The sequence below is a fragment of the Acinonyx jubatus genome, chromosome A1 (genome assembly GCF_027475565.1).
Source record: "Acinonyx jubatus isolate Ajub_Pintada_27869175 chromosome A1, VMU_Ajub_asm_v1.0, whole genome shotgun sequence".
Taxonomy (NCBI): domain Eukaryota; kingdom Metazoa; phylum Chordata; class Mammalia; order Carnivora; family Felidae; genus Acinonyx; species Acinonyx jubatus.
Window position 1 is genome coordinate 97961272 of NC_069380.1, and position 26380 is coordinate 97987651.

The window sequence follows — 26380 nt, forward strand, 5'->3', positions numbered from 1 at the left end:
CCTTTTAAATGAAAATGTGTATCTATTTGAATTTCAAATGCTATAAGATCTTATTTGTACATGTAAAATATTAATGTTCTCCCGATAATGACTACATCCATAGGCTTTAACATTTTATTATAATGAACAATTAGCAGTGGTTGAGAAATTAAAACCATCTAATTTTCTCAGGCAGAAACCCACCCTAACTGCTTCTCCTGCAAAAATAAAATAAAATAAAATAAATAAAAATAACAGCAAATAAAAGCTCTTAACTGCTCTTTCAAAGCAGAAGTCCATTTGAGAAGAGGCCAAGAAGCGTGCTGAAGTAGAAATGTCCTTTGCCAGTGGATTTTCCTTTGCATATCTGTTTTTTCCAGCATTTGGACACCCAGATACTTTCCTGAGTAAAATAATGGAATTTTACTGAGAAATTTGGATAACTGGAGCAAAGCAGGAGGCAAAAGAGAGAAGGGGGAAAATAGGTTGCTTTCAACCAAGAGTTGAAGAAACAGCCTCCTTTTCTGTAAGGAAGCTCTTTTAGATTTAAATCTTTCAGAGCAGAAAACATCTGTCAACATCACCTGCTGGGAATACTGCCATCTCTTCTAGGGACAAAATATCTCAGCCTTAGAGAAGTTTCAGCTTCCTTAAGAGTATCCCTCCCTGTCATCCAAAACTTTCAGACCATCAATCCCATTATCCTTGAATTTGAGATTTGTCCAATTTAATGTCTTGCTATTGACTATTCTCCTTTACTCCTTCAGCAAATATCGAGTGACTCTTATGTTCCAAATTCTCACTGCTTAAGCATAGAATTTAACTTGGAGCTTCCTGGAAGTCAGGAACAAACTATAAATAAGTGGAAAATATAGAGCTGTATAATTTGTTAGAAAGAATAAGACAAAGTGTCAAGAAGTTCAATAAAAGCCAAGAGCTCAACAATGAAGTCCTGTGCATTTCAGTGAAAGAAGTTTTGTGTGCTTGTAAGCTAATGCACTCTGTTTGTTGTTTCTTACTTTTCCAAGACCAAAATTTGGAGTAAGTGGAAGACTGGATGTGAAAGCCTGTCTCCTGTATAAGCCAAGTTTGTGTTGCTTGAGAGTTTCCAAATCCTCTAGATTTCTGTGTTTTCACCCTACATAACCTCACTCTTGTCCCGTACATGCTGGGGGATAAACCAGCTCCTTCCCGGAGTCTGTGTGGAGTGTCTGTTTCTCCCTGTTTCCACTGATCGTGGTTCTGCAACTTGCACATCAGAACAGATGTCCTCCTTCCTGCAGTTTCTCCCCAGGTGAACACCACCCCTATTGTCTTCTTGCCAAAGCACAAACAACACAAGACTTTTCTGTGCCTAGCATGTTTTAATAAAACTAAGGAGAAAGTGGAGGATTACATCCTGCTCAAATGGCAGCCCTCACTTTAGTTTGTACACCAAAAATGCCACGTTTTCGTATTGCATGATAGGTGATTTCTCTCTGGTCACTTCCTACTCTTCCTTTCCCTATCAAATTTATAGCCATCTGTCTCCTTAGCGCGTTCTGTATTAAGGCCATTGCTCTCCCTTTCTAGCTGCCTTCAACCCCAAATTACTGCCCTTTTCTTACATAGAGCAGTATGCTATTAAGACCTCATTTTGCAAAGCCAGGAAGACTATTTGAGATATTTCCTGCAGTAAAGACCCACCTCAGGAGCACCTGGGTGGCTCAGTTGGTTGAGTGTTCAACTCTTGATTTTGACTCAGATCGTGATCGCGGTTCATGAGTTTAAGCCCTGCGTCAGGCTCTGTACTAACAGTGCAGAGTCTGCTTGGGATTCTATCTCTCTTCTTCTCTGTCCCCTCCCCTCTCAAAATAGATATATAAACTTAAAGACCCACCTCTACCAAGCTTCCCACTAGAATTTAGAAATAAGAGAGTACTTGTTTACCCAATGAAATTCTTAGGCACTTGATAGGATGCTAGTAAAAATGTTTATCTTCCATTTGATCTGAGTAGCTCCTTATAAGTTGTAGGACTGGAAATAGTGATTTTGTTGTTGATGTTTTGTTGTCTTTGCCTATTTTGATTTCTTCCAGTTATATCGGAACACTCCTGAATAGATTTTTATGAATGAATGTAAATTAATTCCTCTTGTGATAAGATGATTAGCCCAATCATTAATATTATTATTAGTATTTTTAAATTCCTGTATTTTACTCTTAATGTATTTGGAGATCTGTGTTCTCTTCTGTTCATAATTTTGGCTTAAATTATGAATGTACTCGGTAAGACAGAAACACAATAGTCAAATGTTAATATAATTTGGTGGGGCAGAAATCACTTGAGAAGACACAGGCTGTTTGATTACTTTAGGAATATGTTAATTACATGAGAAACACATCTCTTGGAATTCCAAGAATTATGCTGCCATTACTACAAAACTAATGAATGGATTCAATAAAAATTGAATCCATGTCTTCTGGGCCAAGGCGCCATCTAAGAACAAGGATATAGTTATGCACAGAAACAGCAGTGGTTGCATTATAATGAGAGTAGGCAGATGATAAGTAAATACAAATTTTTTATATTTAATAACAAATATGGCAAATGTCTGTTAGTTAGAAATATGGAAAATGATAGAGCAGTACATGGGGAATGGGAGATGACGGAAGTTGGGAAAATCAGTGTTGTAAAAATGTTATATTATATACAGCAGTGAGGCAAGACTCCTTTGAATTGGTGACATTTGGGCAGAGACCCAGAGGAGCATTGGGAGTCAGCAGTATGTGATTGTGGGGAGTACATTTCAGGATAAGGAAGAACAAGAGTGAAGGGTCTGAGTCAGAAATGTGCTTAAAGGAGGAAAAGTAAGTTAGCTTAGAGCCGAGTGACTAAGCACAGAGAGATGGAGATGAGGTAAAGATGTAGCAGGGTGATGTCAGACTTTGTAGAATCTTACAGGGATTTTAGGACTGTGGATTTTACTCTGAGTAAAATGAACAGTTATGATAGGGAGTATATTTGAGAAGTGGCAAGATCTAAGGAGCGAGGTGATTTATCTTTTAAAAGGAACACTTTCCTCTGCAAATGGGACTTAGGGCAGAGTTTGAAGCCAAGAGACAGTTGGGTCACCTATTGGAATAATCCTGAAGCAAACAGGTGATGTCTTACACCCAGTAGATTGCAGTGAAAGTGGTCAAAGGTACTCAGTGTTGGGATATATTTTGAAAGTTTAGCTAATGATACTTGTTTGTAGATGGATAAATTATGGGTTGTAGGAGAAATAGAGTGTCAAGAGTAACTTCAGGTATTTTGTTTTTTGGAGTTCTGAGTAAATAGAATAGTGAGGTTGCTGTTCATTCAGATGGGTAGGTCTGAAGTAGGTGGAACAGCAGATTTAAGAGGTAGAATCAGGATTTGGTTTAGGATATGTTAAGCCTGAGATGAATAATAGATATCCAAGTGGACATGTCAAGAGAGGAAGCTAGAGTTCCAAGTCGGATAAACGATGGGGATATACATTTGTGAATCATCAGGATGTAGGTGTTGAGTAAATCCATGGGCCTGGATGAGATCATTTATGGAGGGACCATAAATACAGAAGTTGAAAGATAGAGCCCTTGGGCACTCCAGTATTTAGAGTCGAGTTGAAGAGGTAACAGCAAAGGAATATTTGTAGAAGATGGACTAGTAAAATGGAAGGAAACTAAGGGAAATTAAAAGTGACAAAGAAATACATTCTAAGAGGTCAAATCCCAAATGACATGACAATGACACTACTTATTTTGGCACAAAGCATAGTGGCCCGTCCACAGAAAATCTGTGTATTTTATTTAGGCTCACTTATGTATTAGGAGGAAGTTGACAGCCTCTCACAGAGGAGTCCACAAGCGTGGACTGCATGTGGTGATCATGATGGCCCGTCTTCCATCTGGCTGTGGGACAGTGACAATGCCCTAGGACTATGATCTAGTGAAAAATCACTTTCAAGTTCTCCCACCTCTCCAAACCCCAGCCAGTTCAATTCAAGTGATATTTATGAGCTACTCTGAGTCATATTATGCTCACTTTGGAAGTGTAGCCAGGCAGATGTCCAGGTTGCTCATGGCCCTGTTAAATCTTAAGCAGAGACTGTATCATTCAACTTAAAAGAAGCAATTAAACATGATATATTACAAAAGGCAAACTAGGAAGAAACAAAAGAAGCACCCAGTAATTGATGGTCGAGGGTGATGTTATCCAGGACCGAAGTTCTCTTTGCAGGGATGGTATTTGTGGTGCTAATCTGCACAGTGAGAAGGCTTACAGGCAGCTGGTAAAATAAAAGTAGTAAAGGTGGGCCATCATGCTCAGAGCTTCGGGTTCCAAATGAGGGTTTGTCTTAGTGATTTGAGTAAAAATGTGAGACAGCAAGTGAGTGGAGTAAGGATCCTTTTACCAGGCTAGGATTTATCATGAATGTTCTATCAGGCTTCTTTGTTGGAAGAACCTTGAGGAACCCAACCATCTTGCTTTGGTCCTCATTCTCCCTCAGGTCCCATCAATAAAGTTGCTTTTCCTGAGCTCCTTTTTCTATCCCAGTTAGCCCCCCTCCCTTTTTTTTTTTTTCTGTGCAAAGTTTTCTAGATGTCAGGCTGATTAGGGCATTGTTCAGCTGATGCAGGCCTGGTCAGATCTTCCTCTCGCTTCCCTCCCCTTGGTGAACTTGGACATATTGGGTAATACTGTCGTTCTGAATACTGCATGAGACGTCTAGGCTGTGAGAAACAGACAGCTGCGAGGTTACTGAGGAAGAAGACACTTCCAGATACACATGGTCCCAGGGTACCCTACAGCTCTCTCAGCAGTGCTTATTAGTGATGGCAAGGGAGTTTGCAAGGAAATGTGTTTGCTAGGTTTAACTTTACTGTTACTACTGTAAACAGCAAGGAAATCTCCTGAGTCCTGAGTACCGAGAGCACTGTATTCGTATATGGGACGTGCATCTCGTATTGATTATACATTAAAAATTGGGAGATAGTCACGGAGTCTCGGTAAGATGCTAGATAATGGAAGAAGTTAATATATTTCCCACTTTCTTTTTCATTTTTTAGACTCTTGGTTTCTTCATACATTAAAACCTCACTGTGAAGAACATTATAAATCTTGTTAATTGTATGGCAAAACAACATACAGAGATGATTAAAGACCAATACAAAAATAATTGCACATGATTTCATTTGGAGAAGGACAGGTTAGAGACAAATTGACAAATAACTGTCAAATGTGTGAAAAATCCTTACAAAAAAGATGACTGAATAGTTAGCTTCCATGAGGACCAAGTACATTGGCTTAATTAGGCTTTATTAAACAGATTTGTTTTTTTACTAAAAGGAGAAATCTTCCTAATGGTGTGTACTTTACTAAACTTTGAGGTTTTAATCTTTTCCCGTCTTTATTGATTTTTTTTTTTTTCTGTGTGGTTTCTTCCATCCAGAAGCAGAAGCAGCAGTTGTGGAAATTTGTGTTCTGCTCCTGTTCAGAGTGATGACATTAATAATATGTCATAGCAAGGATAAATACAATCTGATAAATTAGAAGCATGGTGCATGCATATGATTCTCAAAACTCTCCCCAAATTAACAGAATAAATTTTAATTTTCAAAATTGGGTATTTGTTTGATAATTAAATTTACAAAAGAATGTTTACTTTATAGACAATATTAACCCAGGACAAAGTTATGGCTCATTTGATAATCATTGGCTAGTCATCAGTTGGGATTTTATATGAAGGATGTTAAGGCACCTGCTAAGGGTAGGAAATATTGTAAAATGTACCTCTCAGGAAAACTCCTTGAGGCCAAAGCATGGAATCTGAGTGAGCATCCATCTGGTTGCCTCTTAAAATAATGCTTGAGCAAACTCATCACCCTGGAGTCCCGAATGCAGAGTTTAGGGCATGAAAATAAGAGCAGGCTCTTACCTAATGGCTTTCCAAATAATTGACCTTTGTATCGTCTCATTCCTTGAAGAGCTGTTCCGTTTCTTCCAGTGATACTTGCACTTCTGTATTGCTTTCACACCCCACGTGTGTATCTTTCATGGCTGCTTTAACTAAATATAAGAAACAGACTTGGGAGCACTGTTGTCAGAAATACTCTTTAAATTTCTGTTCTTATGGTGAAAAAGCCTTCCCATTTTGCCTAATAGCTGTAATTAACAGTAAAAATGAATGTTTACCATCGTTCAATAGTTAAAATTTGCAAAGGGGAAGTAATTGAATCCATTAAACACATCATTTTCATCATCAAATATAAAAGGTGTAAATCCAGGTGTTCTGTTAAAGGCTAAGAATTAAAAGAGAACAACATGATTTTCTCATTCCACATATTATTATGGAAGTTTTCTAAGCAAGCTTGTAACATATAAAAATGAAGCTCTACTAAGACCAACAAAAAATACAAACAAAAAATACTGTCTTCTCATTTATTGGCATTTAAGTAAACACACAATCTAGAGTGGACTCTCTTAAAATCTTGGCTTTAAACACTACTTTTGGTGTGTTTTTTTAAAAAAAAAATGTTTATTTATTTTTAAGAGAGCACGCACACAAGCGGGAGAAGGGCAGAGAGAGGGAGAGACAGGGAGAGAGAGAGAGAGAGAGAGAGAATCCCAAGCAGGCTCCTCACTGCCAGTGCAGAGTCTGATGCGGGGCTCAAACCCACACACTGGGAGATCATGACCTGACCGAAGTCAAATGCTTCACCAAGCCATTGAGGCACCCCTAAACACTACTTTTGTGATCTTCAGAAAGATATTTAACCTACTTTGCGTCAGTTTTTTTCATCTATAAAATAGGGATGATAATTACATGTACTTCATATGGTTTTTTTAATTGAGTTAAAACATGTATACACTTATCATATACTGACATTGCCTGGCATATACTCAGTGCTCGATACATATTAGATTAAAATGTGTAGCTTTTATTTACAAAGCACAGAAATATTTTAAGTTGGTCTAAACTTGGTGTAAAATAAGTTAACAGAAGTCAAGAATAAATCCACACAGTGATCTAAGACCACATCTCTCTAGGCCTTCGATGCTTATCATTCTGGCCATAAAGAGGTCTTCACACAATGAACAAGTTCTGAATCCCAGACCTCCTCTTCTCAGTCAACAGAGGTCAAGGTGGTATACCATACATTTATGCCTTCTTACACCACCCCTCAACCCCCCACATTTATAGCCTTGTTGTTTCTATTTGGCTTAAATCCAGAACAAGTAATGCCATTAAACCCTCTACTCCCCTTTGTACAGTTAGCACCAGGAACTCATGCTTCCTGGTCCATTCACCTCACTGGTTCTAAACACCCTTTCTACCTGCCATTCCCTTCCTTTGTTAAACTCTTCCTTAGCTTCCAAAAACCCTTCTACTGTGTTCTCTGGAACTCATAATCCATTATCAGCATAATATAATGGGTTTTTAAACTCTTCTGTGAACATACTTTTGCTTTCTAGCTCTTAAAAAACCTAGGGTCTTCCTTAAAAACTCTATTTCCCCTGTAGCTTTTAATCAATGTCTGCTTTTTCATCCCTAACTGGGCTTTGACACTGGCCTTTAAGGTGAGGTTGTGTCACCTCTACTTTTCATGGTGGTTTTCAGACCATTTTGGACGATTCCCTTATGCTCTTCTCTAAGCACCCCCACCATCAAGGTTTAAACCTCATGATGACAGATTTATTACCCACTACCTTTCCTTGTTTCTGGCATTTGCCTGTGCCTTGGTCATTCTCCCTTCATTTCTCGGAGATGTAGCTCTCAGCTCTTTGTCATTATCAATACCTCTTCCATTTTAATTTGTGGCAATGTGAATATTCATGGATTCATAGATACATCTTCCAGCACCTTGCTCCCTCCATTTCTTGAGCACCTCTTCTTTTGACCTCCCTTTTTCCTGAGCTCTTTATTCCCTAGCCATATGCTAGACCTTATTTTTACCCCACGTTAGGCATTATTCCTCTTTATTTCCTATATTTCATTTCTCTTTCCCCAGCTCCCCTTTTTAGTACTCACTACTCACTCAACACTCTCAGCAACTTTACCCACATTACATAGCTCAAATTACTTGCTTAATCATTAGAAACCTTCCTTTTGATAAACCCTCAGCTCCCTTGGTCTTCTGTTATTTCATTAGCTAGTTGGGTTCAGCTGCAGCTATGGTTAAATCCAACTCTTCAGATACTTCACATACATATCCATGAAGTTAGATAAGATTGGGAAGAACACACAACATTCTTCATCCCATTATAAATTCTGAACAAAAAGAGCCAATGGGATTTATTTAATGTTGTCTGAAAAGCTTACTCTGCTTCTCTCTTCCACTCATGTTATATATTCTGCTTCCTCCTCACATCATCATGATTTCTCCATATGTGCTTTTGTCTGAAGTTAATTCCTCTGCTTATGCACTATATTCTATCTCAGCTGCTTGATCAAGGTATCACTCCAGTAACCATCTTTTCTCTGTTCTGTATCATTATTTCTGTATCTAAAAATTTCCATGTGTCCCTAACACTCAATCTCCACTCACCTAGGGATGACCACTTCTCTGGCTTTTTTTTTTTTTTTTTTTTTTTTTTTTTTTTTTACTGTGGATTAGTTTTCACTCTTGGAGAAGTTCATTCTTCAAGTATATATTCTTTGCTCAACTTCTTTTCCTTAGCGTGTCTGTGAAATTTAACCCTGTTTTATGTATAAGCAATTTGCTGCTTTTTGTTGCTGAGTAGTATTGCATAATATGACTGTATTACAGTCAATTTGTTTATCCATTTTTCTGTTGATGGTCATTTGGGTTGTTTCTAGATTTGGGCTATGCTTATTTCTATCTCTGTTTTGTCTAACTTTTTTTGTGAATGTACTTTTTAAAATTTCTTCTGGGTAAGTACCTAGAATTGGAATGACTGGATTACAAACTAGGTATATATTTAGACTTCAAATAAAGAGCCATTTTTAAAAATAATTGTATTATTTTGTATTTCTACCATAAATAGATGAGAATTCTGGTGTTCCCCACTCTTGACAAAACTTGAGTTGTTAGTCTTTTAACATTTAACTTTTTTTTTTAATTTAATCCTACCATTCTAGTGGGTGTGTAGTGGTATTTGTTGTGGTTTTCATTTGAATTTCCATGGACTAATAAAACATGACATTGAGCATATTTTGCTATTTATTGGATATTTATATACCTTTCTTGTGAAGTATTTATGAAAGTAGTTTTCTTGCTTTTTATTGGATTATTTATCTCAGTTAATGAGTTGTAGAATTATGTATTATGGCTGTAAGTCCATCAGATACATATTTGCAATACTTTTCCCAGTCTGTGATTACCTATTCTTTCTTTATAGTGTCCTTTGATGGACAGATTTTTGAAATTGTGATGGTTTGTCATTTTTTTTTTCCTTTTAGAATTGCTTCTATGCCCTGCTAAAGATATATTTACTTACTCCTATCCCAAACATATTCTGTGGTTTCACCTAGAGTACTGTAATTTTAGTTTTTATTTTTAGGACAGTAATCCATCTCAAAGTTTATCTTTTAGAATTTGGTATGAGTTAAAAGTCATAATCTTTGTCCCCAATGTTTTACCTATCTATTTCATTAGCGTTTGTTTTAAAGATTGTACTTTCACTCACCATTGAATTACATTGATTCAGTTGATTTTGTAAGTATGGGTCCATTTCTGTTCTCTTTTTTTTCTGTTAGTCCATTTGCCTCTCTTTAGGCTAATGCCTCAATGTCTTGATTACTATGTCTGTATACTAAACTTTAAATTCAGGTGGATTTTTAAGTCCTCCAACTTTGCTCCTTTTTTTTTTTTTTTCAAAATTGTTTAGGCTATCTTACGCCTTTACATTTCTGTTTTAATTTTAGAGCTAGCTTGTCAATTTTTACAAAACTGCCAGCTGCGATATTGATTTGGTATTATTGAATTTGGGGTCAAATTTTGTCATTTTTAACAGGACTGAATCTTCTAATACATGGAAAAGGTATATTTTCATTTCTTTCTGTCTTGTCTTAGCCCTGTTTTTGGTGCAAAGATCCTGTATTTTTTGAAAAATTTTATCGAAGTGTGATATATTTATACTATTTTACATATGACTTTTAAAATTTCATTTTCCAATTGTTTTCTACAATTAAATAGAAATACGATTGATTTTTGTATTTTCACTTTGTTCCTGGAAACCTCTCTCTGTGACTGACTTGCTAGTTGAGAGAGTTGATTTGAAATTAGAAGAATTACCTCCATAGACAATCATGTCATTTACAGTTATAGATACAGTTTTCTTCTTTTCTGATTTTCATATCTTTTATTTATTATCACCTTATTTCATTGCCTAGAACCTATACTATATGTGAAATGCATACCATGTACTGATGTTCAGGATCAGAAATTCAATTCCCTACCATTGTATGTGGTCTCACCTGTATTATTAGGTGACTTTTTTTTTATAGAGTGAATAAATTCCCTCTCTGGTCCTCTCTTTTATTATGAATGTGAGTTTAATTTGCTCTGTTTTGGTGACTGTTCAAATAAACATATAGTTTTTCTCCTTTATTCTCATATCTTGTATTATATTGGTTGATTTTCAAATGTTGAATTAACTGCATTCCAGAGAGAAACCCAGCTTGATCATTGTGTATTTTCTTTTTAAATATTGGATTCAGTTTACATCTGAGGATTTCTGTCAACCTATATAATCTTCTGTTAAAACGTCTGTGTCCAGTTTTGGGACTTGGGTTATGATGGCTTCATATATTGGCAAGTGTTTCCTCTTCTATCATCTTTGGACATGTCTTTGTCAAGTTGTAATATTTATTCCCTGTAAGTTTGATGCCGTTCATCAGTGGAATGATATGGAGTTTTGTGGAAATATTTCTGATAATTAATTCAACTTCTGTAGTATTTACAATGGTATCAAAACTTTCTATATCTTCTCATGTCAATTTTGGTTAATTGTGTTTTCCAAAGAATTTTTCAATTTCATCTATGTTGTCAAGTTTATTATCATAAAGTTGATTATAATTGTCTCTTACTTTTTTTTAAGTCCAAAGGATCTGTAAAAATACCCCTCTTCCATTCCAAATATTGATAATTTTATTTTCTCTCTGCTTTCTTGACAGTTTTACTAAGGTTCTATAAATTTTGTAAGTTCTGTTTGCTTAATTCTAACCAAACAGTATCCATGCTACTTCTGATTGCGCTTAAATTTTTAATTTTTTAATTTTTTAATTTTTGAGAGCTAGAGAGTGCATGAGCAGGGGAGGGCCAGAGAGAGAGGGGAACAGGGGATCCAAAGGAGCTCTTTGCTGATAGCACAGAGCCCGACGTGGGGCTTGAACTCCTGAACAGTGAGATTATGACTTGTGCCAAAGTTGGGAGCTTAACCGACTAAGCCACCCAGGCTTTAAATGTATTTAAATATTCAAGTAATGTTCTTATTTTACGAAGTTACATAAGGTTGAATCAGAGATACTAAATGTGTCAAGCCCCCCTGCCAAAAAAGGCTATGTCTACCATTCAAGCTTTGCAAAGTAATGCATAATTAGTGACCTACTTTTAGAATTTATGAGCTTAGATAGATATCTTGCTACAGTGTTAATATTTATTAATAAATGACATATTTCTGCATTTTAATTTAACAACAAAAACTTGAGCTCAGATTATAATTTCATATGGATGTATTTCTGCCTAAAGTATAAATTAGTTTTTAAGCTGACACACAAAAAAATTGTAATTAAATGCTAATTAACAAGGAACTGTGCTGTGCAACTAAGGATATTTATCCAGGATTTTATTTCATTCATAATTTCTGTGTATTGAGGTAAGAAAGGAGAGGATCCCATTCATACCTCAACCTATTCTGAGCCATTTTTATATTCATCATTAAAAAGAAGCTATTTTTAAGATATCTACTTGTTACACCTTCTACTCCTTGGTTTAATACTAAAACATTTATTGTTATTTGACATGGAGCACCTAATGCAAGGAGACATGTCGTGGAAAAACATAACAGACTTTAATCCAAAAGTATGGAGATAGGGCAAAAGATATATTTTACTTACTATTTTTTATTTTTTTATTTAAAAAAATTTTTTTTTCAACGTTTTTATTTATTTTTGGGACAGAGAGAGACAGAGCATGAACGGGGGAGGGGCAGAGAGAGAGGGAGACACAGAATCAGAAACAGGCTCCAGGCTCTGAGCCATCAGCCCAGAGCCTGACGCGGGGCTCGAACTCAACGGACTGCGAGATCGTGACCTGGCTGAAGTCGGACGCTTAACCGACTACGCCACCCAGGCGCCCCTACTTACTATTTTTTAAAGGCAGGCTGCTGATAGACTTAAGACTATCTGTTTGGAAATTAGTTTGAGACTGCATGAAGAAAAGCCTATAAGAAATTAATGATTAATTGTGAAGATTTATATGGGCTATTCCATTTAGTCATAAACTAAGAAAGAAATAAGAACAAGGAGGTTATAAGTCCAAAACTGAAGAAAGCTCTATGGGCTTAAAGCCATTACTCTAGAAAATAAATCCTGCCACAAAACATGGGAAATGAACACAGTAAATTTCAGGGTTTGGAAAATGTTTCTTATGGGAGAAAATCCCATTAAGTCGATCTGAATTGCTTCAGAAGAAGGTCCGTGGCAGTGTCAACTGCCATTAACATGAAGGATACTTCCCTGTTTCTCACTGCATTATGTGTGTATCAGATTCTATAACTTTTGTTTTTGATCAATAACCAATTTTTTCTAAGAACACTAAAAGGTTACAACCTGGTTTGCTCACAGTAATGAAAATTTACTGGAATGTGAGTCATCCCTATTTAAATCAGCCTATTGAGTCATCAATATTTGGAGGCCCTGATGGGCTTGCTGTATTTATCACTGTCCTTTGGCTAATGGAGGTTTGAGTGCATATCATAATTTAAGCCAAGCATTGATTTTAGTTGATAAAGCCATTTCCTCCATCAAATAAATGACTCTTGGTAAGAACCAGTATTACACTGCTTCACTAGCAATCAACTGAAGGAGACTCAACCAAAGAATGAAACAGAGATGCGATAGATAGTTCTAGGCTCAGTTGATTTTTGTTATTAACAACAAGAAGTTCACTAAGTCAGGGTGCCTGGGTGGCTCAGCAGGTTGAGTCCGACTTCAGCTCAGGTTATGATCTCACAGTTTGTGAGTTCAAGTCCCGCGTCAGGCTCTGTGCTGATGGCTCAGAGCCTGGAGCCTGCTTGTGGGTTTGAGCCCTGGTCACGTTCTGTGCTGACAACTCAGAGCCTGGAGCCTGTTGGATTCTGTGTCTCCCTCTCTCTCTGCCCTCCCATTCTTGTACTCTCTTTCTGAAAAATAAATAAACTTAAAAAAATAAAAATGAATAAAATTTAGTTTCAAAAAATTGACTAAGTCACTGAAACTAATTCTAAAATTTAGTTTAAAAAAAAGTTGACTCACTGAAACTAATTCATTTTTATTTTGCATTTTTGAAAATACATATAAGTACTAAAAAAAAGAACATATTAATATAAATCATAATCCTTGTCGTGTTCCTATCCACTGACAACTTAGTATTCTAAGAATTCAATGTGCCAGTGAGTAAGCACCTCTTATTTTCATTTTGTGAAATACGTATCCTGTAGTAATCCTTTATAAGGCATTTTGCCTTTTTTACTTCAGTGTGGGCAGAGTTGGTATTGGCTTTAGAAAATACTATGCTTATTAATGTGCTTATTGTCACATTTATTTCCTTGGAATCTACATCTTTTCTATCCATGTGCTTGTATGTAACTAAATTTTGATGTGGGGAATTCAGAGCTTTCAATATCTGGAATGTTTAGACATTTTGCTAACTGGTTGGTAACTCCAGTTAGTCCTTACTTTGAACTTAAGTTAGCCTTATAGTCTACATGCTTTTTCTCAGAGAAAGCGGGCCCTTTCTTTTCTTAGTCCTACTTCTATGTGATTCACTCCTTGGTTTATCTTTCTTTCTTTCTTTCTTTCTTTCTTTCTTTCTTTCTTTCTTTCTTGTCTCTCTTTTTGTTTTTTACAGTCCATCAGTACTCAAGCTAATCTGTCTAAAATTTTTCCTTGATGAATATTGGAAATTTTTTTTTTCTGTAGCTGTGTTTTCCACATCTGGGAGATCAATATATTCATGTCTATGATTTCATTAAAAAAATTATCAAGTTCTAGGTACTAGGCATAAGATACGTAGTGGTAAATAGGACATACATAGACTCTGTGTGTAACTAGAGCATAAAATACTAAGGAGATCAACAGACGTCTAACTCATTACATTTTTGTAAAGTGCTGTGAAGTGCAAGTACAGTATTCTGTGCGTACAAAATAGGGTCTGCCATTTAAGCATAACTAATTTGTCACTACCAGAATCTTGATACTGGCAAGCTACCGGCATATATCAACATAGAATTAGGAACCCAGACTTGCCTTTTTATATTTAAAAAGGCACATGTATAATACAGTTTTATCTATAATTCAGCAAATAAGCCTTAAGCATAACCCAATAGCTGAACCTGTGTAAGTCACTGGAGATCAAAATGAAATGGGACTGTGCCTGCCTTTTAGAAGTCCATGGTTTAAAGAGAATTTATACATGTATACTACTTACATTAACACAGTGTGATAAGTCCTGTTACAGAATAATGTGTGCTATGGATTAAATGTGTCTATACATTGTCCCCATCACCGAAGTCCTGTATTGAAGCCCTAAACCTCCATTGTAATGATATTTGGAGATGGAGCCATTGGGAGGTAATTACTTTATATGAGGTCATGAGGATGGGGCTCTCACAACAGGATTAGTACTCTTGTCAGAAGACACAGTAGAGAACATGCTCTGGATGTGAAGACCAGGGGAAGGTGGCCATCTGCGTGTCAGGAAGAGAGCTTCTCCCAAAACATGACCATACTGGCACCCTGATCTTGGACTTCCAGATGCCAAAGCTATGGGGAATAAATTCCTCTTGTTTAATCCCCCTAGTCTGTGGCATTTTGTTAAGGCGGCCGTAGAAGAGGAGTATGAGGTATAGCCTATGTCGGTGGCTTAGAGAACAGAATAATTAATTTTGCTTAGAGCAACCAAAGACAGCTCCAGAAAGGAAGTGATACCTGAGCTTGGCCTTGAAGGGTGAATAAAATTTTACTTTGTAGAGAAAAGGGTGAAAGGGCATTTCGACCATGAAAAAAAATTAGCAAAATCAGGAATTAGAGATGAATTCTATCTTGTTTAAAAAGGTGAATGGTGATACCACCAACAGATAAAACATAGAAAAACTAGATGGATTTGACTAAATAGAGTGAAGTAGCATGATGCTGAATTTGACCAGGATGGCTTTGTAAGCACCAAGCAATTGCAAACATAACTGATGAATGGATACAGAAGATGTGGCGTGCACGCGCACACACACACACACACATACACACACACACGAATATTATTTGGTGATCAAAAAGAACAAAATCTTGTTATTTACAATCACGTGGATGGAATTAGAGTGTATTATGCTAAACACAATTAGATAAAAACAAATACATCATTTCACTCATGTAGCGTTTAAAAAAAAAACATGAACATAGAGGAAGGGAAGGAAAAATAAGATAAAAACAGAGAGGAGGACAAACCTTGTAGGAGACTCTTAAATATAGAAAACAAACAGGATTGCTGGAGGGGAGATGGGTGGGGGGATGGGTTAATGTGCAAAGGGCATTAAGGATGGCACTTGTTGGAATGATCAATGGGTGTTATATGTTAGTGATAAATCACTGAGTTCTGCTTTTGAAACCAATACTACACTCTATGTTAACTTACTTGAATTTAAATTAAAAAATTTAAAAAAAAACATAAGTATGGAAATCAGAAGAAACTTGGGAACTGCTTTCAACAGTTGTGTATGTCTTTAGTGGATATTAGGTGTCCCACCCAGGTCACCTTTTCAAGGTCAAATTATCTGTCTACCAGCTGCTGATAGACTTGCATAAAGCTTAAGCCTTCATTGTGATTTCTTATTTGGCAATGAGCAGCTGCTTTGCTCAAAATTACATTCCTTCCTGAAATGGGGTAAGGAGTGTGGGTAGGAAACCTGTGGACAATGACCAGATGATGCAGAGATTTGAAGACCTGGCATCCTTAGCTTATTTGGGAAAAACTCCAAAGGGCATCCAAAGCCCCAGGACTTTGTGTAGATTGGCTGAGGGCTCAGTTACAACTACCTTGTGATTCAGCTTCTCCTTCTGCCAAAGCCCGCCTTTCGCACACTGTCTCAGGTGAACTTTCTAAGAGCATTGTCCAGTCACCTTTATCATTGAAAAATCCCATTTCCAGGGAACCCAATATAAGGCACTGCCATCTCAAATCCCAGAATACCAATATGAAGAAGTATAGGACTTGGGAAGGAGAAGAGTGACCACATGCTGAAGTTGCTGCACGATCTCACTAATACGTATCAGTATACCAGGAGAAGACGAGGGTCTATGCACAGTTTGGATCCTGATGGTGCTGAACACAGTAGGGCAGCGGAGAAAGAAAGTTGGGGAAAGGAGAGTTTATCAATATGGGAGCAGTGTCCTGTGAAACAATTTAATATTCTGGCATCTACCCTGGGAAGTCATGCTAATTCTCTCCTAGGATAATTCTTGGAAACAGGGAACAAATACTGAGCCGAAGTAAATTAAGTAGAATTTCCAGAGTTTTCAGGGTGGATGGCAGGAAAAAGAATTAAAGGACCCAGAGAGGTGGGCAGAATCTATTACACGAGGCTGGATGAACAGCTTATAATGTTTTATGGGAAGGCAGAGAGAACATTCCAGTGCAATAAGGAATGGTGAAGGGGGAATAAAAAATTAGCTCAGTGAGGGCTGTTCTTTCTAGGCAAAGAATGACAGTAGGGGGTGCTATTATAGAACTGATAGCAATTAGTTATGGTTGCATCTCAAATAAGACCAGATGCTCATGCTTAGCAATCAAAAGCAAGGTAAGTGCAGTGATCACAGTAGGTGGCAAGTTCTGAGTGGCAGACAGAGGAGGCTAGCCTCACAATGAGATAAGGAGATGGTTAACAGAATATGTTAGTCCTTAAGGAAAAATGAGTAGACAGCAAATAAGGGTTTTGCATAATGTATACAATCAAAATAGATTTAAAAAATGGAAGATGAAGAAGCAGAGAGAAGCTGCCCATCAAAACACGATAGTCTTTCCCCGGATTCTAGGTGTGATCCATTTCTGAGACCATGAACCTATTGACTGAAAGAGAGGTTCTGCCTATGATGAAGGATCATTTTTCACTGTGATAAATGTGTAGTAGAATTCCCCAGTACTTGACCAAAGTGACCCATGACCTTTAGTTTAGGTACCTGAGCTCTTGGAAAAGGAAATATCCAGATCATTCAAGAATTGATGTATATAGGAACATAGTGAGGAGAGAAATACAAAGTATTAAAAAGGAACCAAATGGAATGTCTAGAACCCCAAATACATTATGTGCATTGATAAATTTTTCTGCAAGTTGAACACCATGGAAAAAAGATCAGTGGATTGAAAGACACAGTGATAGAAATTGTGCATACAGAAGCACTGAGAGAAAAATATTACTGCAACAAATATATTTGTTGTTCCAAAAGGAACTCCAAAAGGAGGTTGACAGAAATTGAAGAAGTAGCGGCCTAACATTTTCCAAATTTGCACAAACATGATATGGTCACGTGTCCCAGATTTTCAAAAAATTCCAATCAGGGAAAAAAGGCCAAAACACATAATTCAAATTACATAAAATCATTGTTAAAAATACAATTTTAGAAGAGAAAAATAAGATCAAATGGAGGGGAATAAACATCAGAAGATGATTGACTTTTTGTCATATGTCAATCTAGAATTGTATATCTAGAAAAAAAAAATCCCCTTCAGGAATGAAGATAAAATAAAATAAATGTATGTTCAGGAAAAGAAAAACTTGGAGAATCCCTCACCAGAAGGTCTTCCCAAAAAGAAAGTTTAAATTTCTTCAGCTGAAGGAACGTTTTAATAAGTTTTACTAAGGAATGAAAAAGTACGGTGAATAGTTCCTCAGTGGGTAAATAAAAATGTTCCCTCATTTTTCAATTTCTATAAAATATATTTTATTGTTTAATTTTAAATGTAATATATTTGGGGAGTTTATGATGTGTAGATGAATATTGACATAAAATGTATAAAGAAGAGTGGGTTAGAAGTATACTGTTAAGCATTTCCAATCTCTGAAGTGTCATAATACTTGAAAATAGTGACAAAAGGTGCTCTGCAAGCTCTAGAGCTCCTGCTTTATCAACTTAAAAATTACAGTTAATAAGACCACAGTAAAGAAAAATTTAATGATAAACATATTTAAACAGTCAAAAAGAATGCAAGGAAGAACATAAAAAATATATATGGGACAAATTGAAAAACAGATAGTCATATGTTATACTTAAAAACAACTATGTAAATAATTATATTCATTAGAAATACTCTAAACTGTTTAACTAAAAACCAAAGTACATTACAGTGGATTCATCTAGAGAAAATGCATTTTGTATATGAAGTTATAGTTTTAACAGTAAGACGATGGGAAAATATATTTTAATATCAAATAAGTCCTCAGGATTAGGAATATTAACTAATTTTAGGGAGTTCATTGTGGTGATGATGTTTATTTTTTTATTATAATCTACTTAGTGCTTTTATCCTTTAAAGTCACAGAGATTTTCTTTGACTTTTTTTTTTTTTTTTCTCTCTTCAGTTGTGGTATATCCAGGCTATAAAATGGAACAAACTACTTAGACCTACAACATTGATGAATCGTAAAACATTATGTTGGGCTACGTAGGGCACAAAAGAGCACATACTATATAAACCCATGTATTTATAATTACAAAACAGGTAAAACTAATACACAGTAACAGAGCTTAACAGTTACTCCCTTGGCCAGAGGTAAGGGAGGGTAAAATGCAAATAGCCAAATGGAAAATTTGGGGTGTTGTTGGAAATATTCCATTGGGGTAATGATTTTCTGGGGATCCACAGTTGACAAACACATTGAATTTGTTAACTTAAAATAGGTGCTTTGTATTGCATGTAAATCATAGCTCTCTGGAGTTAATCGGTAAAAACAAAACAAAAATCTAGTGTGGTGACAGAATGGAGGCAGAGAGGCTAGCTACGGTGCTGTGAATAATCTGACTGAGCAGTGGTGGTTTATATGGTAGAAATGGGGAACTAGGAAATAGGTTTAGGATAGGTCTTTGAGGCAAAATTGAACATGATATGTTGATGATTTGGTAGGTATACTTGAGAGTGGGGATCTCTGATGGATAGCAAGAAATCAACAAAAATCCTTAAGTTTGATTTGAGAAACTGAATTAAGTTGTTTATTCAAAGAAGCTAATGTCAGACAGTAGCTAGTTTGGTGGATGGATCCTGTGGAGAATCAAGAGTTCTGTTTGGGCTGTGTTAATTTTAAGAAGTTTACTGAAACACCTGTGGACAGATATCAAGCAGGGGGTCAATGTGTGAGTCTAGAGTTCTAGGGCAAATGTGGATCTAAAGTTACAGACATGGAAGTCATAGCAAACAGGTTCTGCTTGAAGCCAGAGACTTGAAAAGCTGTCACTTAGAGAGAAAGCTTATTTAGAGCTGATAAGAGCTCCGGGGACATGCACTGGTTCAGCAGGGGAAAAAAGGACCAGCAAAGGAGGCTGTAATGAAGCCGCTAACAAAGTAGGCAGTCAATCACAAGTATGTGGGGTTCTAGACATCAGGAGATGAGAAAGTTTTAGGAAGAAAGATGTGCAATTGTGCTGACATCAATGGATCATTGTGGTTAAGATGAGGAAAGAACATTGACCTCTGGACAAATTTTTGTAGTGGCTCTGATGAGATATCTCTCTTGAAATAGAGAGGCAGAAACCTGATTGGAGGACATTTAGAAGATCCTACAACACGACTCTTAAGTTTGTCAAGAAAATTTACAATTAACTGGGGAAAAGTGGAGCAATGGCAGAAACGATTCACATCAAGGTCAAGGGAGGTTTTATTTGGTTTGTTTCACAGAGAACAGTATTAGTGTGTGTTTGTATGCTGGTGGTAAAAGGACATCAGGAAGTGAGAGGTTATTGATGCAGGAGAGGGAGTGTTTGACAAGACTGTGAAGATGAGAAGACATAGGATGCAAACATTAGGTGCAGGGATTGGCATTTAATACCATATTTCATTTTGGGAAATGACAGCATCATGCTGAGGGAATGTATTACTGTCATTGTTCTCTATGCTTTCATACTCAATGGAGGACTAAACAAAATAAACTCAGCAAAATAAGTTTTGGTTACAGTTAAGATTTGGTTAAAATTCTCTGATTGATTTTTTTTTTTTTTTTGGTTTGAAATAAGTGATTTTCCCAGTTTTGTGTATTCTTCGGGAATATCTTGCCTTCATTAGGCAACTACTATAAAATTAAAATGAAAATAATGCATTTTCTAAAGGTTACACAGTGTGAGGTTGTTTTCGTTGAAGAAAACATGAACAATTTTATTCAGAAGAAAAGGATAGTTTCACCTGAGCCACTAATGAGGCTGGAAACAAAAGACAGAACCTTTGAATTTGGTAACGTCTTTTGTTCAGAAGAATATAGTCCTTGAAAAGTCTGCTGCCACAGTAGCAGCCTAGGGCCCTGTTAGATGTCACAAAATTGCATACCAGTCACTAATGAAAGGTTGCATTTCAATAGTTCTTTAACAGCCTCTGACAACCATTCAGGGCTAATGGCACTCTATCTAATGTGGTGATTGGTGCTGGTGAAATATTTAAGGGTCATAGCAAGAATGGAGGAAATAGCTATGACTGAAATCCCGTGAAACAAAGGATATCTTACAAATGAGAGGAAAACTTGAGATTGTGACAGTCTGATCGCAGGTCTCAGGGGGAAAAAAAATGACCCAATTATTTTCCCAAATACTGGCATTTAAGATTTTATACTTCGATAGGGATGACTACCAAATCTATAAGAGAATCTCCACTGTCACAGAGAGATACGGGGTTTGGACTCTTTTGTTATTTCTCCTACCTCCTTCAAGCAGAGATAACACTAAATGCAGCCTTTATATCAGCTAGGATCCTTTAAGATCAAGTAACCTAATAGTGGCTTAAACAATGAGAACAATGTGCTACCTCAGATCACAAGAACTCGGAAGGTAGGCTTTATCCGAGCTGGTTACTCCATGATGTGAGGGATCCTGGTCACTTTCTTTGGGAGTCTCTAGACTTTCCCTTTTGGAGCATAGCAAGATGGTACCGGCAGAGGGGCCTCACATGTCAATGCTAAAAGGCAGGAATGAATTTTTTTTTATTTCCTCTTTTTTAATTATGAGGAAGATGATCCCAGAAGTCTCTCTGTAGACTTTCCACTTTTTGTTTTTCTGTCACAGCACTGTGTCTAACAAATCACTGGTAAGGAAAATAGAATTATAACAATTGGCATAGACTAATGAACGTGCACTCCTTGGGATGGGGAAGACCTCTAAGGATGCTTAAAAAAAACAAAAACAAAAAACAAAAACTAGTTTCTAAATAAAGCTGGGGTTCTGCCAGCAAAATAGAAGTCATGCCTAATGACTATTGAGAAGACGGAGAAATGCATGCAAAGTGATTATTAGCACAATGGCTGATGGACAAAAGTATTTGGTAAATATTAGCTGCTTTTATCATCCTATCAGAGCCTCTCTGATGGAAATAAAGTAAATGACACTAGCCTCATATCCCAGACTGTATACTCTGCCCTCCATCTGATCTGTCATCAAATTGTATAGTTAACCCTTTACTGTAACTTTACTTTCTCCCACTTGGTTATAAATCCTTTCATCTTGTCATCCTATTTGTCTCGCTCAAAAGCTCAAAGTTGTCTGTCTTCAGCCTTGCCTATGGTAGCCCAGCTTTCATGTGGTAGCCCATTTGACCTTTCTGAAGCCAGATCTGATAAAGATCACCATCTTCCTTAATATGTTGTAACATTTCCTCAATACATTACACCTGAAGGTTAAACTCTTCTGAATGATATCCATGTAGCCACTCTGCCATGCTAGTGGATGGAGGCTCCTCTCTCCAGCAGCTGTCCCATCTGGAACATATAGTCCCCTTGATGACCATAGTGTGGGAGGAGAAAAACAGAAGACTCACACTTGGAGTCTGCCTTGTGTACAGTCAGGTACCCTGCCTGGCTCTGAGAGGGCTGAGAAGAGCCATCTTTCATTCACCAAGAAGGGAAGGAGGACATGTTTTTAAGGAACACTATTTTGATAGATGCAGAGAGATATCTCCCAGATTTCCTTTCACGGAGGGAGTGTCTGCCAAAGTGCAGGGAGTTTGTCTATCATCAGTAGCTGAAAGTTGCTTTGTCTGAGGTCAGGCCCCTCCTGGGGCTCCCCACCTTCTAGAAGTATAAAGACCTGTCTCCACCCACTCACACAACTTTGAGGTGCATTGCTTATTTAAAAGCTCCCTTGGGTGGTGCTGGGGCAGGGGGGAGGCTTGCCTCACAGTTTGACTTGTCTTCCCTACCCTGCTTCATCCTTTCCTTCATACTTCTGATCCCTTACAAATATCCCAAGTTGTACGTCATTATCTGCTTCTGAAAAATCACAGCCTGCAACAACTAGCCATTTCTACCAGTGAATCTGTTAGCTCTCAATTCTTCTGCCTTGATTATCATTTTCTGATTTAAATCTTTTCACTCCAAATAGGTAGAAATCATTACTGTCCCCTGAAAGCATCACTGAGATTTTTGCAGATGAAATATCATTTATAGAGTACTTACATGCTGTTGAGGGCTCTCTTTCACCCTGTAATTCTAAAGCTGCCTATGATTAAACACATGCATAGAAGAGTCATCGGCTGAGACCCAGTAATTATTAAACCAGAGAATTTAGACTCAGATTTCTCCTTGACCCATTACACCTTTAAAACTTTACAGCCTATTTTCTTTTTAACTATGTTCAATAGTCACTGCATGGGCCATCCTTTCCCTCTTTGCTTTGAGAGGCTCACTGGTATTCACCCAGCTCAGCATCTACACCTTCAAAAAGCCTTCCGTAGTTACCCCTGCCCTTGCACGGGTGTCATCTGTGTTGCTGCTATAACTAATACCCAAAACTTCTGTCCTTATCATTGCACTTGTTATTACCACATCATAATCCTTGTTGCCTCTCTCGCATTCCTGATGCCTGGTTGGTGCCTGGTGCCCTAGTGCCTTACCTACCTCTCAAAAGGATTTTGAGTGATGTATGCATCAGCACATTTAGGTATTGAAAGCATTTACAGAATGAATTTAATCATATTTCCCCCTCTAACTTTGCACGGACTTCACCATACTAGAGGACTCAGTTAAAAAAGGAAAAAGATAGTGCCATTACTCAATGTGTGAAATGAGCATTTGCGAGTCTACAGGAATTTGATTTAAGATTACCTTCCAATTCTGATAATTGGCTATTCCCAGTTTGAACTACACAGTGTAATCTAGCAGTGATGACTGGGCAGATGTATCTAATGAGGAACCTTCCTGGACAGAACCTCTTCATGTCTTCACAAATCCACAGTCAGCACCTGTTACCTGGAAGACCTCTTCCAGTGTTACTCTTTCAGTTAGGCGAGACAATCCCATTAAAGCTGTATGTGTGTAACAGGAATTATGACTCACATGAGTACTCATATTTTGGTTCTCTTCTCTGTTTGCCAGTACTACCCCTGTTGTTTTATTTGCATATTAAGCAGGTGAGAAGAAAAGTGCTGAGCAAAATCTTCTGTGGGTTCAGATGAAGTTGATGGTAGGAGGAGGAGGGGGTATAATATTCAGATGTTAATTTTTTGTGTGGCTATTCCATGTATTTCTGTATAAGACAGTAAATTTTTGTCTCATGAGTTAAATGATGAGACATTTCCTATGAGTTTAATAATTGCCGTTTGAAGAAAAAAGAATGGAGTGATTTGAAAACTGGAAAAATCTGAAAATTGGGTGGCTCATTCGGTTAAGCATCCGGACTCTTGATTTCGGCTCACGTTGTGCTCTCAGGGTCTGTAAGCCCTGCATTAAGGCTCTGCACAGGTGGTGTGGAGCCTGCTTGGGATTGTCTCTCTCTTCCTTTCTGTCTCTCTCTGCCCTTTCCCCACTTGTGCTATCTGTCTCTTTCAAAGTAATTACAAAAACACTTTAAAAATAACATTTTAAACATTATGATTGGATGGCAGGATGAAATATTGCCTGGTTGAAAATGTATCAGGATTAGGAAGATAGGAAGGAACTGGCATCAGTCAAAAAGAACGTGAAGAGTATCTGTTAGAACAAGCATGCACAAAATTAAATATGGTACAGGACTTATGTTCACTTAGAAGGCACTGATAATAAAATGCTGAAATTGGTAGATACTCATTAACCTTTTTTTTTTTTAATTTAATGTTTATTTTTGAGAGAGAGCATGCATGTAAGTGAGCAGGGGAGGGGCGGAGAGAGAGGGAGACACAGAATCTGAAGCAGGCTCCAGGCTCTGAGCTGTGAACACAGAGCCTGACATGGGGCTTGATCTCACAGGCCACGAGATCATGACCTGAGCTGAAGCCAGATGCTTAATGTACTGAAACACCCAGGCGCCTCACTCATTAACCTTTTCTACCCGGCATCCCCCAAGTCTCCATGGTTCAGCATCTAAAGGGTTAAGCCTGGTTTGGCAAGACACCTGGAGGACCCAAAATTCCTGTTGTCACTTGTGTCCTTCCTGATGGATGAGTGCCATTCTGATCATCACCTCTGATGTACATGAATGTTGAAACACTTTTTCTCTGTAAGCAGCAAACATCTCCCAACATTTATTAAATTAAATGTTAATGTAACATCCATTTTCATGCCATTTCTGTGCATTTGAGGCTCCTAGAGTAGGAGCTGATTGAACTCCTTAAATCTGTTGCTCCTGCCTGCTTCTCCCAGGTCTCATTCTTTGAGGGCACAAGAGTGTGGCCTTATCTTCACAGCAGCTCATTCAATAGATCTCAGATGTCTTCCTCTGGTTTATTTTGGAAACCTCAGTCAGCAAAATGACTTTAGTCCATCATCTCCCCTCATCCAGTGGAAACCCATTCTGTCAAGGGATTCTACTTTTCCTGAGGCACTTAGCACCTACCAACAATAAACATTTTTCTTCTGAACACGTAGAGATAAAGCAGAGGAAACACATACACAGACACACACAGACACACACAGACACACATACACGAAAAAGACTTTTTACTGATTATAAACCAGGAAGCAAATGACATCTTGCACCTCATACAATAAAAATCAGCTTCTGCTTCTGAAAATCAGTTATCCCAGCTCAACAAGCAACTGATCATTACCATTGTGGTGGTAATAGAATGCAATTTGTTTATAGAGGGTAGTGGAAAACTTAGCAGTTAAAGCATGCAGTAGTACAGGGAATTTGGAAGGCCTTACATTCTCTCATGTAGAATGGAGTATTGTTTAACCGTTGGTAGTGACTGAGTTTAAAACTGTGACAATTAAAAATTCATTAACAATCTTAAGTCTACTCTGCTAAGTGTACTTCAGAGAGTATTACTGTGTGAATAACAAATGAAAATTATGCAAATGGAAAAAAAAAACATAAACCACTCCGTAAAAGAACCATGTGGAGAGATGATAACCTCCTTGGTGGAACGTACTTTATAAAAAAACAGAAAAAGCCTTTATCAATCATTGCATAGGAAAAGCTGCCATTAATCTACGACAGTTCTTCCAAAAAGAGTATCGTCTTCCAGGTGGAGAGTCCATTTGCCTAGTTGAATGAAAAGGGAGCATTTCCTATAACTTTTATTTCCCTCCTTATTGCCATGTGCTTTGAATAAAACAGTCACCGTTATTTTTCATAGAAAAAGTTACATATCATGTCCATGCAATTCAGAATCTAAGTATGTACATAGTTTGTTGGTTTCATTGTAATTATTGTTAAATGTAAAAGTACAAAGATGGGACATTAGAATCCCCTTTGTGAGCAGGAGAATTCCATGTTGTGGCAAGATGGGCACAGTGAAGGTTACAGATAAAATTCATCTAACTTTAGGGGCCTGCAGAAGCCAGCACCTAAGTACATGTCAAAGTAAGGCCATATTTCCCAGCTCTAACAGAGCTCCATTTTCAGACTTTCTTTGTATTTTTTTTTTAATACTTGTTTATTTTTTTGAAGGAGAAAGAGATAGAGCTTGAGCAGGGGAGGGGCAGAGAGAGAGGGAGACACAGAATCTGAAGTAGGCTTCAGGCTCTGAGCTCTCAGCACAGAGCTTGAAATGGGGCTTGAACTCACAAGCTGT

General features: G+C 37.3%; 2 long non-coding RNA genes across 2 annotated transcripts in view; one reads left to right on the plus strand and one right to left on the minus strand.

The window, feature by feature from the left end:
• LOC128314974 (uncharacterized) overlaps positions 1-26380 on the minus strand; it is an 87272-nt gene that overhangs the window by 6837 nt on the left and 54055 nt on the right. The window contains exon 3 of the long non-coding RNA XR_008297353.1: positions 5923-6053. This is a non-coding gene — a long non-coding RNA (uncharacterized LOC128314974). The remainder of the gene's footprint in view (positions 1-5922; positions 6054-26380) is intronic.
• Positions 1-26380, plus strand: part of LOC128314975 (uncharacterized) — a 105304-nt gene that overhangs the window by 6023 nt on the left and 72901 nt on the right. The gene's annotated exons all lie outside the window — the stretch shown is intronic.